Raw genomic sequence first — 18,597 nt, forward strand, 5'->3', positions numbered from 1 at the left:
GAAACACCTACAAGTGAGTGTGGTTTTCACCTTTTTTTTTTTTTTTTAGTGAATATTTGGCTAATTTGGAATCATAATATTAAGAGATGGAAACCCAGAGAAGGATAGTGACTTCTCTAAGAACACAGCTGGAATTAGACAAACCTGGACATAGAATTCAGGAGACCATAATCTCTTTCCCCAACACCATACTTCCTTGCTTAGAACAAAAAAGACCACACAAAACAAAGGAAAAAATAGATACATTTTAATTGGATAAAAAAGTAGTAAGAGAGAAGAGTAAGATCCAAAGGCAGTGCGTTCCTGGCCAAATACATACTCTTCGTGACATGGACTCAGCTAAGAGCTCTGGGATGAATCTCTATTTTAAAATTTTAAAATACATTTTAATTAAAATATAATAAAAATATAATTAATTAAAGTTTAAAAATATTTTAAAAGTGCCCCTTTCCCATCCTGACACATAGTGGAGAGCAAGCTAATACACTCTGTTTATCAATCCTGGTGGCACTGTGTAAGCCCTACTATTCAGAGTCTAACAGCTGAAAGAGGCTCACTGAGCCCATTGAGCAGATGAGAAGAATAAGGTCCAGGGAAAGGAAATGACCTGCCCAAGGAAATCTAACACCCCTCACTATCCAGACCTGTGGAATTCCCAAGCGCACAGTGCACTTACTGCCCTAGATTCTGCAGAGAAGGGAATTCAGGTCCCTCTGGCAACCCTTAGCATTTCACATGATTCTGTCTACTGGTTTGGCACAATCCCCAAGATAGTTGGGTGATTTTGATGAAACGTATTGTAGCCACCAAAAGATAGCAGTGGACATGGTCAGTTTGTCAACATACACAGGAGAAGGGATCCTGAATTATAATGCACATGAAAGCAGATAAGGAATTTATTTATTTGGTCCAAATAAAAGGTATTAGATCCACACAATATAATAAAACTATGTAGCAGTTACAAAGAATAAGGTGGCTGACATGGATATCACTCCTTGATATATTGCTGGGTGGGAAAAAACAAGTTGCAGAATAATCTCCTTATCACAGGTCTACAAAAACAGTACTCTGTGTGTGTGTGTGTGTGTGTGTGTGTGTGTGGGTGTGGGTGTGTGCGCGTGCACGCGCGCATGTACATACATAACTGCATTAGTTATGCAGAATGTACGTACTGCAGAATGTCTGCAAGTGATAACCTAAGCAGAGACGATGAGAAAACAGGATTAGGGGTGGTAATCAAAAAAGGACTTTAGCATTATTTGGAAAGTTTCCTTGTTTTTCAAGGTGAAAACATTCATTTACTATTTATGTAATAAATGATTTTTTTTAAAAAAGAGAAAAATAGAAATAGGATTTTATTCATTCATCTATCTAATTTATCTATTCATCCAACTATTTGAGCATCCATTACGTGCCAGGCACGAAACAAGATGAAAAACACAGTCCCTGGCCACAAGGAGCTTACGTTCTAATGGGTGAGGGGGCAGGTCTGCCTGCTGGGTAAGCATAATGAGGAATGGTACACGTGCTCTGGTGAAAGAAGGAAACGGTGCAGAATGGGAAAACAAAATGATTTCCACGTTTCATGGGAGATCCAGAAGCCGAAACAGAGTCCCCAGTAAATTCTGCCATGGTCTGCCATCTTGGAACAAAATGATCATGATGACAGTCTGTGAATGGACAAATCTTTGGTAACTTTAAAGGGATTTCCATTGTCTTTGACTTCAGTTAGAGTTCACGAAGGAATACGATAGTACAAAGGAAAGTTTGGAATTCCCCAAAATTTAACCCCCACAGAGGGAGACGGTTTTATTGCTTTTTAAAGGAATCACTGACTCTTTGGCTGTCTTTATCAGTACATATGGTTTCCTCTGCTAGGCTAGAAATGGCCTCTGCCCAAATTGCTGTTTCGATTTGGATTTCCAAAAATAACTCAGGAGAAGCCTGCAGTGTGAAGGGAAGATGGTCGCTCACAGCTCCAAGGAGGAAAGGAGACAGCATTTGATTCGAATTACCTACGAGCTGAAACTGAGTGCCAGTATCTCCTTGTAGCAACTGCTATATAATTAGCCACCCTAACGCAATCCTTTCGAAACCAAGGCAGTTCAACAAGGAAGTTTAATTGAAAATAAAATTTCCATACCAACTATTCTGTCAAAGCCACATTAAATGAAGACGGCTGAGCAGTGACGGATTAGTGGTAAAATGGGTTCTGGGTTACGGGACAGTGGTTGGGACAGGAGGGAGGTGTTCTCCTATTTGGGGAAACATGGCGATGGTCTAGGCTCCTTTTTCCAGCTGCATGTGTCTTCTAGTCACGGGGCAAAACAACTCAACCGTCTCTGGGTCAGTGTTACTGCTGGGTCTACCCCTCTGGCCAGTGCTTCCCAGGCTCCTGAAAAGAAGCAGCCAGGATTAAAATCTCAGACATAACGACAGGGAGAGAAGAGAAAATTACACTCACCATCCAACCTGCTCGTGATGAGACATGAGATGTCCCGGTCCAGACACGGGCTCGTGGAGGACTCAGCGACTGGAAATGACCTTCACCACTTGGACATTCCTCTTTGTCACTTATTAGCTGGGTGACCTCTGCTGAGTTATTTAACATCTTTGAGTAGCAGTTTTCTCACCTTAAAAAAAAAAAAAAAGTATTACATTTCCACACCTCACTGGATAAGCAGGAAGACGAAATGTAACAATGTACATTAAATTGCTAACCAGTGATGGAGCCAGAGTACACGCCATCTAGCCCTCTAGATGGTGTTGGGTACTGCGTGTGGTGTGCGCCAGGGTGGGAAGGAGGACCAGGTGCTTCCTCACTGCTCAAAACGGGTCGGTGTGTGGACCGAGGCGTCAACATCAGCTGGGAGCTCCTCATTCGTGCAGAATCTCAGCCCCACACAGATGAACTGAACGAGAATCGGCGCTTAACAAGGATTCCTGGGGATTTGTGTGTGGCTCAAATTTGAGGAACAATGGCCTCGGCCATCACTCAGGGGTGTAATTCTGCACCAAGTGACCGGAGTCAAGAGAAAGTGGTCTTAAAGCTGCCCTTTAAGGGGGAGAAGCGGGTTCTCCAGCAGGCTGTCTGTAGGGTGAACCATTTCTGGAGACTGCCCTCCGATACTGTCCAGGCTTCATGCTTCCTGCCTGCAGAGGGGAAATCAAGGTAGAGCCCGGGACCCCCCGAAACCAAGGGATTCTCCACCAACTGGGCTGGACCACTCCAGGGTCCACCACCATGTCATCACAGATGTACCCATGTCATTACATGTGCCCGGGAATAGGCCCTGTGTGCAGAGAGGACAATGACAGCAGCTGGCAAAGAGCAAATGGGAATGGAGGCCTCGTAATTCAGGAGAAACGGGGAAGTGCAACAGGTCACCCTCTCCTCCCTGCTTATGCCCTGTATCATGGAGCTTGTCTGCTGTGAACACAAGCTCACACAATAAAGAAGGAAACATTGTACACACACATGGACTTTGTCGTACACGTGCAGACCATCTCTAGAATGACGGACAAGACACTTCTGACACTGCCTGCCTCCCAGAAGGGAGACCTGTTGGCTGGGGAACTGGAAATGGGGGGACATATCTCACTTTCGCTGCATGTCTTTCTGGACCTTTAGAATTTTCAACAGTGTGAATGTGTTCCTCGGAAGGAAGGAAGAAAAGAAGGAGGGAGGGAAGGAGAGAAAGAAAGAGAAGGGAGGGACATGTAAATTACAAAAATAAAAATAAAAAGATAGTTGACTTGCTTGTTATGAAGGATTAGGTTTAAAAGTTCCCCCAGGAAATTCAGGTCATGAAGTCATGTTCTTCGCTTACAGCCACACCACTTAGCCTGTGATCTTTCGTTCAGACTGAGCCCTTGGTCCCTCACACCCAACACACTCACGTCTGAAAATGCTCAGGTGGAGAAATTCAGCAGGGAAATGTCCTGTGCAGCAGAGATCAACCTTGTTTATTTGCCCCAGACCATGAGACACCGCAGAGATCCCACGCTCTAAAAATCCCCACGGCTCCTGACTGCAGTCCTTTTAGCTTAGATAGGCAAGAAAAAAATCTCTTCCAGAAGATTCTTTTTTTTTTTAAGGAAGATCAGCCCTGAGCTAACATCTGCCAATCCTCCTCTTTTTGCTAAGGAAGACTGGCTCTGGGCTAACATCCATGCCCATCTTCCTTCACTTTATATGGGATGCCACCACAGCATGGCTTGACAAGTGGTGCGTGGGTGCGCGCCCGGGATCCAAACTGGTGAACCCCGGGCGGCGGCAGCGGAGCACGCGCACTTAACCACTTGCACCACCAGGCTGGGCCCTTTTCCAGAAGATTCTGAAGCCTTGGTTTCCAGAGCCTTCCAGGGACTAAAATGGAGCTGGGAGACACAATACTTATACAACGTGTAAGTGTGTGTAAGTGGAAACTGGGATAAGAAACCAATAATAAGGTAACGTAAAACCCTAATTCTGGAGTAAGCGGCACTGACTATGCTCAGTTTGTAGGTCACTTCCTCAGTCCCTACTGGGAGGAAACAGAAGAGACACCCAATTTTAAAGACGAGGAGCCTGAACTTTAGTGGTGGAATCAGGAATTAAACGCTGTCCCAAGGCACACCCTTCCTTTGCTGTCCCAGTCTCCCCAGCCACCTTGCAGAAACGATCACACACCTAGCAGGTGCTGGAAGCATTACGCTACATCTTCATGGTGGGTGGTTGGAGGCTATTTCTTTACAAAAAGTATCACTGGGTCTTCGGCTGAAAATTTATTCTACTGATAGGGAGAGTGATGACGGTGCTCCCTGGGGCCACAAAGCTACTCTCTAGGTGGATGGATGCAAGGCAGCTTCCGAGTCGGAAACCCTTGGGTCAAGTCGTGTCCCTGCTACTCACAGCTGTCTGACGTTTGGTAAATTGATCTCTCTGAGCCTCTGGTTTCTTCATTTTTAAAAATGGCAACAACAACACACCAGCTAATATTTATCAAGCGTGAACTATGTGTGCACTCTGTGCCAGTGTCATTCTAAGTGCTGTTTATTCATGTTTATTAACTCATCGAGCACTCATAAGATACTGTTATTATTCTCCGTGGACAAATGAGAAAGCTGAGGCACAGAAAGGTGAAGGAACTGTCCCAAGGCCACACAGCAATTAATGTCAGAATTGGGATTCTGTAGGCGGTCTGACTGGAGCCTGGGCTTTAACCATAACACAGAAATGCTCTCACAGGGCTGTCAGGAGGGTTATACGAGATCATAAGAATAAAACGCTTCCCGGGCCGCCTGGCACAGAGTAAGTGCTGGATAAATTATAACTAGAAATTAATTTCACTTAGAAATTAATGAATTTCTTTGGCTAGGCAGAAACACAAGGGTTTTGCTATGGTATTCGCATGGCTGATGAGGGGAACTTGCTGCTGCCGCCATCCTATTCCCTAATGGATGTTTCCCCACCTGTCCTCAGCTGGCACTCTGCCTTGGAATCAGGACACAGGCAGAAGCTTTGGCGCTCTGCCCCTTGATTCTCTACGTCGACCTCTCCCCTGGGGAGCCTGCGCGGAAACCTGAGGTGGGGCAGTTGGGGTGGCAACAGCTCTGACGTCCACCTAGCAAGAAGAATGACAGATTCCAAAATGAGCTGGACAGATCTAATCCCCAAGGCCACCGCCATGTGCTGGTTGACTCATCGCTGCAGAAACTCGGGGCAAATGGTTAGTCACACAGATCTGGGGGGAGATCTCTTGCATAGAAGAGGAAACATGTGCTCAAAAAACCCGGCAAAATTAGAGATGTGATGTGGAAGACTCTATTGGTGGCTAACAACCATCCACTGCCCTCTTCATCCTTATTCAGATACTCCCAGTTCTGTTCAGGTACTGGGCAGACAGCAATCTGCTCAGAATAGGTACACGGAGGCCATGGCCATCCTTTTCTCTCTCTCAGACCAGCCTGAGGAGGACATCTGGCCCAGTACGTCCAATGAGACATAAGGGGAAGTCTACTGGGGATTTCGGGGGAAATTTTCTTTCCTAATAGAAGACAGAGAATTGCAGTAAAAGGACCCCCTTTTCCTGCCTGACATGCTTTCTGCTTAAAATCCTATTTTGACAAAATGATGTCTGTAGCAAAAAGAGCATCACAGAGATGCTAATCCAGCACCCGGACGTGCTTGAGCTATCGCATGCATCCTTTCTGATACATCTGATAATACCAGGTGCTGGGGAGGACGCGGGGAGACAGAAACCCTTGAGCACCGTCAGTGGGAGCGCAAACTGTACAGTCATTCTGGAAAGCAATCTGGCAGTGCTCGTGAAATTAAGTGTGCGTGTGCAATGACTCATCCACCCTGGCCCTGGGTCCATACCAGGGAAACTCTCCCACAGTCCACACCGCACAGGTGCGAGGGGTTCGTCACGGAACGTGGCTGGGCCTCCCCAGCCTCCATCAGCCTCCATCAGCAGGGGACGAGAGAGGTAAACAGGGCAGGGCCTTTGGCGAAAGAAGGGTAGATGCAGCCTCTCATCTGAGCTACACGTAAAGAGAGCAACAAGATGGGGTCTAAAAAAGACAGTACTGAGTAAAAAGAAAACCAGAGGGGGGTCTGTAACAGAATCCATGTGTCTAAATTAACCACAGATAGTCAATCAGAACAATGCAGTAGGTACACATGCGAGGCATACAGCAAACAGCCTGTGGCGGGTGCCTGTCAGGAGTGAAGGGAATGGGAATGAGGAAGAAGAGAAAAAGAAGCAAAAGGGAGTCTTGCAGAGACCAAGGATAATGTGCCTTGAACAGAGGGGGCTCTCATAATAGAATTCAAAAGGAAAAAACACAACCAGATGTGGAGTCAGAAAACCCAGGTATAGGGGCTGGCCCCCTAAGCGGGTAAGTGCGGGCGCTGTGCTGCTGGTGGCCTGGGTTCACATCCTGGGTGCACACCGACGCACCACTTGTCAGGCCATGCTGTGGCAGCAACCCACATAAAGTGGAGGAAGATCGGCATGGATGTTAGCTCAGAGCCAGTTTTCCTTGGCAAAAAGAGGAGGACTGGCATGGATGTTAGCTCAGGGCTGATCTTCCTCAGAAAAAAAAGAAAACCCAGGTATAAATGTTCCCATGGGTTTTCCTGGCTGTGGGCCCTTTGCAAGTAACTTAACCAAGCCTCAGTTTCCCCTTCGTGTAAAGCAGATCTGAAGAGCGGCCCTGCAGAGTTGTCGTGTGAGCATCCAAGGAGATGCATGTGGAGAACCTGAGGGTGAACGCAGCCGAGGCTTTCTCCAGGTCCACCAAGGACGCAGCTTTCTTGTCTGTGAAATGGGGATTAGTACATCACCCATCTGGCACCATTATGATGAGGTTTCAATGAGACACGACACAGGAAGGACAAAAGCACAATGGTGACTGTTTGAGGAAGACAGCACGTCCTTCATGGAGCTCAGCTGGTATTAGGTGCCAAGCTGGGGGCTCAGCAGCTCACCCCACTGGGTGAGGCACACGGGTCCTCATACCTGGAAGCAGCCCACACCTGTCACCCCAGAGCACCTGTGACATGCCTGAGAGCAGGCTGCCCTTCTGTGACACCACTCCCAGGGGCACATGAGGCCCTGCAAATCCAAATAGATATTTCTTTTTCTTTTCTTATGTGGCAATGAATCATTTTTTTTAGCTGGATAAGGCAGGTTACCAAAAAAAGAAGAGATGAGGAGACAGATGAGAAGAAGAAACTGTCATACTCCTATGACCCCAAGTAGGCAAAATGTTCATTTTTCCAACAAAGAGCTGATCTCTCTCTACAACATTCCAGAATCCCAGGAAGGTCACAATGCTGTATGAGATTGTCACATCACAGATGGTCACTGCTCTCCTTAAGGTGGCCACCTCTTCTCCATCATGATCCCTCAGGTGTCTGGGAAAGATTCAGTGTCACAGAAGTACCATCTGACCCTGGGCGCCATTTTGCTTCCAATTTTTTCCATATTTTCAAATTTTGCCTATAAATGCATCTGGTTTCAAAAAACCCCTTCCTGCACACCACTACCTTCTCTTTTCCTGGTCTTTGAAATACATTCCCCAAATAGGGATACAAGGTCAAAGTCATGCTTTGATAACTTCTGACAAATAGGTTTGCCAAAAGACTAGTTGATGCTGCCACTGGCAATGCAGGAATGTGCCAGGCTCCCCACAAATTCTTAGAATGAACTCCAAAACCTGTTATTCTAATTTTTGGTAACTTCCTGGGAGTGGGATGCTCTGGTCACACTGTTTTGGTGAGCATCCCTTTGACTCCCAGGGAAGGTGGACTTTTCCCAACTTCCCTGACGCTCTTCTTTCCCCTTGTGAGATGTGCCCATTCGTGAGAGCTCACATCTTTTTAAAGAGGTTTTCTGCATATAAGGAGGTCTCCTTCACATAGCCAGGCCTGAGGAATGGAGTGGGCTGATGGGAAAGTAAGAAAGTTGGGTGGGGGGGGCAGGGGGGAATGACAGCCTAAGGCCTCCAGAAAAGAAGGAAAAACAGAGGAATAATAAATGGGAATGTTTGCATGAAAAGTTGCAATTAAAAAATCCTACCTCCACTGAGAATGCACCTTTATAAAATATATGCACACACCAGAGGAACGGAGACACAGAGAACGTGCAGGAGGGAAAACTAGATTCACAGCTCTGTAGGTGGGTGGATTATGGCTCTGGGATTGGGGTGTTCTTTAGAATAATTTTTACCTCCCTGGTCACTCTTCTCTAGCCCCTAGGTCTTACTGCAGGCTGGGACCTCCACTGAGCACTCCTCTGCCCCTCTGTCAGGCTAATTCCCACACTTCTTTCCCGGCTCAGCTTAAACATCAGTTCCCCTGGGAAGCATCTCCGGCCTCCTAGAGCAGATTCGCTGCCTGGCTTATCCTGCCCGGACATCGTTTGCTTCTCTCATTCCAGAGTTTATAATAGCAGCGACTTGAGCTGGGCGACGTCAATGTTATCTTTTGATTCAAAGCATAATGTTTCTGGGAGTGGACGTAACACTTGGACTGTACAGCCATGGGAGGAAGGTCTGGCGTGGGAGACGGGAGAGGTGTGATGGACTGGACAATGAAAGAGAGGGCGGCGTCCTTTGCTTTGGTTTTCCCCTTCTACGTCCTAGCGTTGCATCACCAATCCAACCAATGCTTTAAAACCTTATTTCTCAAGTGCCTGTTATCACTGAGACACGGTGGTGAAGAATTGCAACACCAAGGCTGTTCCTTGACTGTGGAACCTAGTTAGGGAGTCATGACTTCAACATGAGGAATGCTAGATAACCAAGGAGGAATGAAGTGGAAGATAACAGAACAAGACAAAGATGGATCGCGTGTGGGCACTGTGTGGTCTGGGTGCAGGAGGGCAGGTCACGGTGGGCTGCCAGGGAAGTCCTCTGAGAGCCGGATTTGAAGGACGGCCATGGGGTAGGTGGGTGGGGGGCAGTATCCAGGAAGAGGAGGCCTGTGATCCAGACCTGGAGCAGGGATGGGGGTCTGCATCCTCAGTGGCCAATCAGGAGCCCCTTGAGGCTAGAACAGAAAGAAAACACCTGGGAGTCCTGGGAAGGTAGGTTAGGGCCAGAATTTTGAGGACCTTGAAATCCAGGCAGAGGAGTCTATGCTGGGAAAAAGAGGGTGAAGACTGCATAAAGCAGTGCAGCTGATGAGAGAAGTTCACGGGGAGAGCAGCCCCCAGAATGGACTGGAGAAAGAACTCAGTAAACTCCTCCAAAAGTTATAGCAGCGAGGGAGACACGTGGTGCCAGAGCCTCAGCGTCCCACCTGTGAGCATGGCAGACGTCACCAATCTATCGGAGCCCAGATGGAACCTCAGAATGTGTGGCCACTCAGGCTCCAGGCAGTCCCTACCAATCAATCCAGGGTGCTGGTTCAATCCTCTTTGCCTTGCAGGTTGCATCAGTCAGGAGCAGTGACGTTATGTTACACTAACACATACCCTCAAATTTCAGTGGCTTAAAACAGCAAGAGTTAATCGCCCATTTATACATCCCTCACGGGTCAACCAGAGACTGCACTTAGAGCTAGCCATCCAGCCAAGGCTGACAAGGCAGAAGAGAGGGAGACCTCTGGAGGGTCTCTCACCAGCCTTTTAATGAGAAGGCCAGAAACATCGCTTCTGCTCACCACGTGTTGGCCCGAACTGGTCACAACAGGCAAGGGAGGGCAACTCTAATCTCCAGAAGGCAGAAAGTAGAAAAGATGCATGGCCTAGGCACTTCACTTCTCAGGGCACGTGGAATTTACTATTCATTCGTTCTAGAGGTTCTAGAGGTTCTAGAGGCACTGGCTCCATACCTCTTAGCCATGTGATCTTGAGCAAGTTACTTACCCTCCTGTGCCTCAGTTTCCTCATCTGTAAACGGGCATGATACTAACAGCACCACCAACCTCATTGCAATATTGGGACAACTAAGGGAGATAAGGCACATGGAGCACTTGAAGCCATTCCTAGCATAGAATCTATAAATGCCATCTATGATATTAAAATGGTCATCTGACTACAAGGACACTGGAGCTCAGAGAGGCCACAGGCCTCTAAACCCAGAAACCATCTACTCTCCAATGTCACCTGGCCTCCTAGGTTAGGTGGCCTGCTGATGCTGCTGCTATCTGTGTGCCGGGAGAGAGGCCACTAAGTACTGGAGTAAGCGTCACCCTGTCACGGGGCAGGCCCTGCCCGTAGCCACTCTCCTTTCTCATCATCTTCTTTTATTTTCTTCCTCACACTTGGAACTATCTGAAAAGTCTTAACTCTGTATGGTCTGTCCTCTTGCTTATTGTCTGTATCCCTGACTGGAACCTAAGCTTCCTATCTGCCTGTTCAGAGTGCCCAGTACATAGTAGGGTGCTCAGCAGATATCTGCCGGATGAACAGATGAATGAATAAATGTAAGTTCCCCGAGGGCAGGGACTACGTCGGCTTTATGCCCTGCTGCCCCCCTGGGCACAACGCCTAGCATGTAGTTGGTGCTCAATGGGTGCTGAGGACTCGGCCAGCTTTTGGATGAACAGATGAATGAATAAATGTAAGTTCCCCGAGGGCAGGGACTACATCGGCTTTATGCCCTGCTGCCCCCCCGGGCACAACGCCCAGCATGTAGTTGGTGCTCAGTGGGTGCTGAGGAGTCAGGCCAGCTTTTCACGCCTCAGCTTCAAGTGAGTGCCTCAGCCCTTGTCCCTCTGCAGGGGATTAAGCTGAAGACTGGCCTTGTCGGATGCTACCCTCCCCCTCTCCTCCCCTCCCCTCAGGGCTCGAGACTGGGTGTCAGACTGCCCTGAGGACACGGGTACCACAGGGGAGGAAAGCCACAGTGAAGGAGAGATGCGAAGAGACCGCGGAGGAGGACGGAACAAGCCCGTGCACACTTGAGCACACGCACACAAGGTGTAACAGCCGCACCCTAGGCTGGCCTCTTTAGGAACTTGCTATGGGACCATGGGTGAGTCATTCTCCCTCTAGGCCTCGGTTTCCCTTATGGTGAAACCTGAGCATTGAAGAAGAACATTTCTAAGGGTCCTTCCGGATCGAAAATGCTAGAAACAAGAAATCATCTAGGGCTTTACTTCTCAGTGCACGGTCCACGGGGTGAGGGCTTTTTCAAGGCTTTTGTAGGCCTGACATACAGCACATCAAATCTATCAAACTTACCCAGATCCTACGTAAAAACTAATTCCCATGTAACCGCAAAAGTTGAGCTGCATTTGACAGATGGATGTAAAGTTATATACATATGTATCACCATTTCAATTTTGCAGCTTTGTTTTCATATTTTGAAACTGAAAATTGTATGTCAGTTCTCAAACTCGTTTGCAGGCCTCAAAATACTGACAGGTCTCAGGCCCTCTGCTTATCGTGCCTTCCTGGTCCAATGGCATATCTGAGATGTTTGGTGAAAATGCTGTTTCTCAGGCCCCACCCCAGAGCCAGTGAAGTAGAAAATCAGACAGGGGAGCCCAGAAATCTGCGTTTTAGCAAGTTTCCCAGGTGATCATTTGCAAACTGAAGTTTGAAAACCACTGCCATAAAAAGAAGCCGAGAAAAGGGGTTAGGAGAGTCACTTCTGGGGGAAGGAGGAAGGTTACAAAGGTGACCAGAGAGGGCGAGGCGAAACAGAGAGGACAGCACGTGGCTCCTGGTTTGCATGTGTGCAAATCACTCCTGCCCATGTGCACCCTGCGTGTTCCACCAGAGTAAACATACTTTACAAACCCTGACTCACCCTCTGCTGGGCCCCTCCCCTCGCCCTGGCCTGGGGCTGCACTTACTACTGTGATTTGCAGGAAGAGAACCTTTCCATCATATTGGGCAGACTGCTTGAAGACCGAAGCCACCGCTGCCAGGGACCATACTGCAGGAAGGAATATAAATAGCGCCGTCACTCAGATGTTTGCTGCAATTCCTTCTACCTTTGCTTTGTGATAGAGACTAGCTCCAGCAGCGAGCAGTCTTAAGTCATCCACTGGAGGGAGGTTTTGTTTAATGTCGAGCTACGCACACAAAAGTGTTGCACACGTGCTTGTGCATGTATGCACACATACACACACACCAAACATTATGTGCAGGTGTATTTAAGCTTCTGCAAGGATTAGGGATGCCACCCAGCCATTAGAAGTCATTTCGATTATAATGCTGAGTGTTGGTTTCCAAGGTACCAAGAAGGGACCAGGTTAAAAGGACGCTGGAAAAAAATGAGTGATCTGATAACAAAGGGCCAAGCACTGTGCTGGGGTTTTCCCATGCATGTTTCACATCAATCCATCGCGGAGAGTATTACCAGTTCCATTCTTCGGATGAGGAAGCCAAGATACAGGATAGATCTGTGATTTGCCCAAGATCCTACAAGATCCAACGCTGACCTGGCTAACCCCAAAGTTCATGTTCAATGCTTTATGCAATGCTGCGTTAAAGTTCATAAGCTGTAAGCATGGCGGGGAGGGGAGGGGAGAGTCTGTTCTAGAGAGAGGGGAGCCGAACGAAAAATCATCTCTCCAATCAGTGGGAGAAACAAAATATTCCTTAACAAACAATTTAATTCACAAGCAATGAATGGTCATTGGAAAAAATAAATCACAGATAAAGAATAAGAAAAAAAAAAACATACATAATCACATCCTCCCCAAAATGATAGTGTTGTTTATACTTCTAGGCTTTTTTCTACCCAAATATATTTTTTTCTAGCCTACCAATAAAATGATACAATTTTTCCAATTTTATAAAAATTTTATATAATTGATTTTTTTTTTACGTAGGTAATTAGTGATGCTTGCCCAATCCTAATCTTCTGTGAATTTATGTCAATCCATAAATTTCTTTGCAGATTCCAAGGTGGAAAAGATAAAACCGTTCACTTCTGTTTTATTTGCTTCCTGTTGTCTATTCATCGGCCACTAATGCATTTAGGATGAGCTAAAGAATGTTCTGTCTAAATGCTGTGTTCTGGTAGATGATGCAGCTTTGAAAAACAAGCCAAAAAAAAAAAAAAAATCAGGTTGGTTTCCTCCTCCCCATAGATGAAAATGGAGAATAGGTTTTGCAGCAATTGAAAAAATGATCAAAAAATAAAAGAAAAAGTATCTTAACGCTGAGGGGAAATGCAGCTCTACTATACAGAAGAGCCTAGAAAAGGACCGCCCACTGGCCCTCCCCCCACTGCAGGGATGGGCCCTGCCAGTGCCCCCAAGACTCCCTTTCAGCCATCCCCTACTTGGGAGAGTGAAAAATAACCTCCTTTCCTCTCCCTGGTGTTAAAGAGGCTCCCTATTGAGACGTAGTTAATCCCATCAATTAAGAGCCTTCTTTTTACACTTGGCCTTGCCTGCCAGGCACAGGCCCTCTGTCCAGGGGAAGGTGGATAAGTCATATCATGAGATAATTTATATTTTTTTCTTTCTCCCACTCCACCCATTTTTTCCACTTGTATTTTTTTTTTAATTTTAGGTGTAATTAACACACAGTGAAATGTCTAGATCTGTTTGACCAGTTTTGACAAATGCAGATACCATAAACACTAAACCACCAAGACACAAAACATCTCCCTTACCCAGAAAGTGCCCTGCGCCTTTCCCAGTCATCTCTGCCCTGCTCCCAGAAGCAACCACTGTGCTGACTTCTAGCACCAGTGATTAATTCTGTGTGCTCTAAAAATTCATATAAATGGAATAATATTATGTTTAAAGATGAGCAAGAATGATGAGCAAGAACAGGCAGTTCTTAGTGAGAATGAAAAACAGTGTAGGCACTTTGGAAAACAGTCTGGCAGTTTCTCAAAAGGTTACATCTAGAGTTACCACAGGACCCACCAATTCTACTCCTAGGTCTATATACTCAAGAAAAATGAAAACATATTACACAATGTTATAAGCTAGTATGACCTCAATAAAACAAATTAAAAAAAAAGAAAAATGAAAACATATCCATACGAAACCTTGTCCACAAACCTTCAGAGCAGCATTATTCATAATAACCAAAAAATCGAAACAACCCAATATCCATCAATTGATGAATGAGCAAATAAAATGGGGTCTATTCATACGATGGAACATTATTTAGGCATGGAAAGGAATGAAGTATAGATACACGAAAGAACGTGGACGAACTTTGAAAACATCACGCTAAGTGAAAGAAGCCAGTCACGAAAGACCACATATTGTGTGATTCCATTTACATGAAATGTCCACAGCAACAGAAAGCAGATTATAGGTTGCTTAAGACTGGAGGTGGAGGGGCCGGCCCCGTGGCTTGGTGGTTAAGTGCGTGCGCTCCACTGCTGGCGACCCGGGTTCGGATCCCGGGCTCGCACCGACGCGCTGCTTCTCCAGCCATGCTGAGGCCGCGTCCCACGTACAGCAACTAGAAGGATGTGCAGCTATGACACACAACTATCTACTGGGGCTTTGGGGGGAAAAAATAAATAAATAAAATCTTTAAAAAAAAAAAAAGACTGGAGGTGGAAGGGGATTTGGGAGGTGACAGCTACAGGGTATTGACTTTCTTTCTGAGGTGGTGACAATGTTCTAAGATTAGTAAATTGTATAGTATGTGAACTCTATCTCAACAAAGCTGTTCAAAGAAACAAACATTCAGAATCAACAAAAGTAGAGCCAGTTGTGATGCGTGCATGGAAAAGATAGCAGTTTTCCTTAAGTGGAATTTTAACTGAAGAAGTGTTTGCATTGTGGCCCAATGTGGGGAGCATAACTGGTGTCTAGGAAGGTCTCCTTCCCATAAGAAGGTCCTGGGGTTTGCTGCTTTTTCCAGGGGTCCCTGACCTGTCTCCAGAGTCTAAACTCCTCAGAGTCCAGGAGCTATTCACCAGACGCATTCATTCATTCCACAAACATTTACTAAGCTTGTATTTGGTAGAAAATGCATAACCATATCGAGTCTTGTCGTAGTATCTCGCTGCTTTCAAGTGCCTGCAATTTGAAGGACATATTGAATGCCTGTGTATGTTTGGTCCTGTGTTTAGCAGGTGATGCTTTAGACTGGAGGGGTAGAAAGAGCCTGTTACGAGAGAAAGGCCAAGAACTCTGAGGTCCCGTGGACCTGATTCTAAGACCTGATTCTTACCACCCACAAATGCATGACTTCACCTCTTCTGGCCTCATATCCCCCACCTGCAAAGACAAGAAACTGCCCGATGGTGGAACCATTAAGGGCCCCAACTCTGGGAACCAAACCCCGGCTCTATCACTTACAAGCTGTGTGTGACTTCAGGCAATTTCTTAACCTGTCTGTACCTCACTTGCCCACGTGTACAAAGGGATAGTGACAATAACAGCCTGCTACACAGGATTAGATGAGCTCATCATGTAACCTAAGGGTCCGCTAACTCTTCCTGTAAAGGGCCAGATAGTTAACATTTTGGGCGTTGTGGGCCATATGATCTCCGTCACAGCTACCCATCTCCGCCACCGTAGCGTAAAAGCAACCACAACAATACATAAAAAAAAACGGCAAGCTGTGTTCCAATAAAACTTTATTTATGGACAATGAAATTCCATTTCATGTAATTTTCATGTATCATAAAATATGATTCTTCTTTTGATTTTTTTTTCCCCTCAACCATTTAGAAATGTAAAAACCATTCCTAGCTCATGGGCTGTACAAAAACAAGTGGTGGTCGCGATGTGGCCCGAGAGCCGCAGTTCGCCAATCCTGATGCAAACCACTTAGAACAGAGCCTAGCGTGTCATCAGCACACACTACCCACTAACCGCACCCCAGCCAACAATGGTTGAGGATTTACTGTGTGTTAAGCTGTGTGCTGCGCCCTTCAGGTGTCATATCTCATTTAAATGTCACCATCACTGTGCGAAGCAGGTAATATAATAACTCCCAATACTCAGATGAGAAAGCGAAGACTCAGGTGAGCAAAGAGGCAGAACCATAGTAAATCCAGGTCTTTCTGACTTGAGCCTGTGCTTCTGACCTTTGTAAAATACTGTGCTGGCAGCCAGGACACAACAGGGAACTAGACCCATGGCAGGTTCAGCTCCAAACACCACAAATCATGATTTAATTAATTTGAGACGTGTTACAGAAACCAAGGCCTGGAAGGGGGAACAACAGGAGCATTACACAGTCCACGGTGAGGGAGGTCCTCTGAAGAAGGGACCCGTAGGCTAGAACAGCCATGTGTCTGGTGCTGTGCCACGTGTCAAAGAGAGGAGGCTGGAAAAGGCACATGTATCCCAGTTCCCTCCTGCGGAGGGCGCAGGGCCATGGTGGTCTCAGATGTGGTGTTGGAAGGAGACACTAGTCCAAACTTCCCGAGGGGGAAACACGGCCACCTAAATAGCTTCAACAGCCCTTGCTTCAGCCATTCTTCATGGGAAAATATCGTCACAAAGATTCAACTGAGAACATTCACTGAAGCATTGTTTATAATGGTGCAAAAGTTGATTCCTAAGTGTCTGCTCCAGACACTTAAGAAATATTGGAGGGGTTCTGCCACTTACGTCTGAACAACGGTGAAGCTAGGTCTCCGAGCAATCAAATGGTGAGGGAGCAGAAGTGTGAACGTTGACGTGGGAAGATATTTATCATGTATTTAGTAAAACAGCCATGTACAAACTAATGTGTATACTACCACACTATTACAGGTGTATATATAGGCATATGCTTCAGTTCTTTTAATGAGTCACTGCTGAGCAATAACAAAAGTGTTTTTAGCTTCTTCCTTTTGTTTGTCTGGATTCGGGGATTTTTCTGGACGAGATACTTAGTGCTTTGTAATAAGAAATGCAGTACAACCAGTGCCCAGACAGGATGAAGGGTAAAGTGGAGTTGCTATTCATTAATTTATCCAACGCATCCTTAAGAAGAGCCCATCACAAGAGCCCATCACTGAAGAATGGAGGTAGATGAGGCAGAGAGAGCTCCTTGTTTTGTGGGCAAGCGGGTCAGGTAAACACGTCAGTGCACTGACTCGTCAGATGTTCTGCAGCTCACCAAGAGGGGAGAGGTCTGTTCCCATAATTAGAATGTAGACTCAATTACACTTCACACACTCACAGCTAACGATCTATTAAAGAAGGACGCCTGGTAGCTGTGATAAGACTAGTGCTTGGACTTAAGGCTGCCCGATGATTCCACCACGTGAGCCTTTGTTTTCCTCATCTGCAAAATGGGTGTGCTCTCCAGAAAGCTGTGAGGATCAGCTAAAGTCTGGAAAGTGCTCTGCAATGGCAAAGCCCTGCACACACGACAGAGGTGATTTAATGCTGAGATCTGAACCCCTTTCTACAAGGGTTGACAACCTGGAATTTAAATCATGATGGATGCCAAAGTGCGGGGAAGAAAACATGTTTACAACTGAAAGACTGAACAGAAAAGGCAGTGAGCAGTGCAATTCCACATCACCGCGCCCGGCCTGGCTCACGCCTGATGTATGTGCCTTCCAACTCGGCCAGGGTTTGGGCAGCTCCTGACTTTCCAGAACGCGTCTGTAACCCCAAGAACAGTCTGTACATTTTAAATTGGAAAAAAATTTCTCTGCAAGATTTTGTTCATACATGTTAAAGAGAAATATTTAGGACCTACGGCCTTGAAAAGAAATCTTAACATATCTCACCTCTGGTATAGGAAAGAGAAAGGGCTTTCTAGGTAGGTAGACGAGGGATTGAATGTTGGCTCCGTGCCCTTTTGTAAATTATTTATTATCTCCTAGATTCAGGATAATAATATCTTTCCTGCAGGGTATAATTAGAGCAACATATGTATACGGCATAGACGCTCAATAAATGGCAGCTATATTTTTCCTAGTGGGAAGACACAGGGAAGTAACAAAGCCATGGGGTCACATCACTCAGAAGCTGTACCTTGGTAGAAATCAGCTCATTTTGAAAGGGAGGGAGGCCCAGGGTGGTCTGGCCACTCAGAGCTTAAACCTGACCTCAGCTCAGCCTGGAAAAGGTGAGGCAAGGCTACCTTGGGAAAGCTAAATTAGACTGAAAATCCAAACGTGAATATGTGCTTTGCGCTCCTCTGAGATCCTGGTTGTGCGTGAGAAGAATGCATTAGGTTTTTCTGGGAAGAGAAAGGAAAACGTGTTAATCGGAGA

At 46.3% G+C, this 18,597-nt stretch overlaps 1 long non-coding RNA gene across 17 annotated transcripts in view; it reads right to left on the minus strand.

The window, feature by feature from the left end:
* Positions 1–227: 227 nt before the first annotated feature.
* LOC106801885 (uncharacterized) overlaps positions 228–18,597 on the minus strand; it is a 242,556-nt gene continuing 224,186 nt past the window's right edge. For 11 of the 17 annotated variants that reach the window (XR_015555962.1, XR_015555948.1, XR_015555950.1 and 8 more), the window contains 2 exons: positions 2,465–2,633; positions 228–2,395 (listed from right to left, as the gene is read on the minus strand). This is a non-coding gene — a long non-coding RNA (uncharacterized LOC106801885). Of the gene's footprint in view, positions 2,396–2,464; positions 2,634–2,721; positions 2,913–12,298; positions 12,382–18,597 lie in introns of all 17 variants that reach the window. The other 6 variants (XR_015555955.1, XR_015555956.1, XR_015555957.1 and 3 more) reach the window with 2 other exon arrangements.

This window comes from Ceratotherium simum, chromosome 23 (assembly GCF_057802395.1).
Source record: "Ceratotherium simum simum isolate JZ-2026a chromosome 23, ASM5780239v1, whole genome shotgun sequence".
NCBI lineage: Eukaryota > Metazoa > Chordata > Mammalia > Perissodactyla > Rhinocerotidae > Ceratotherium > Ceratotherium simum.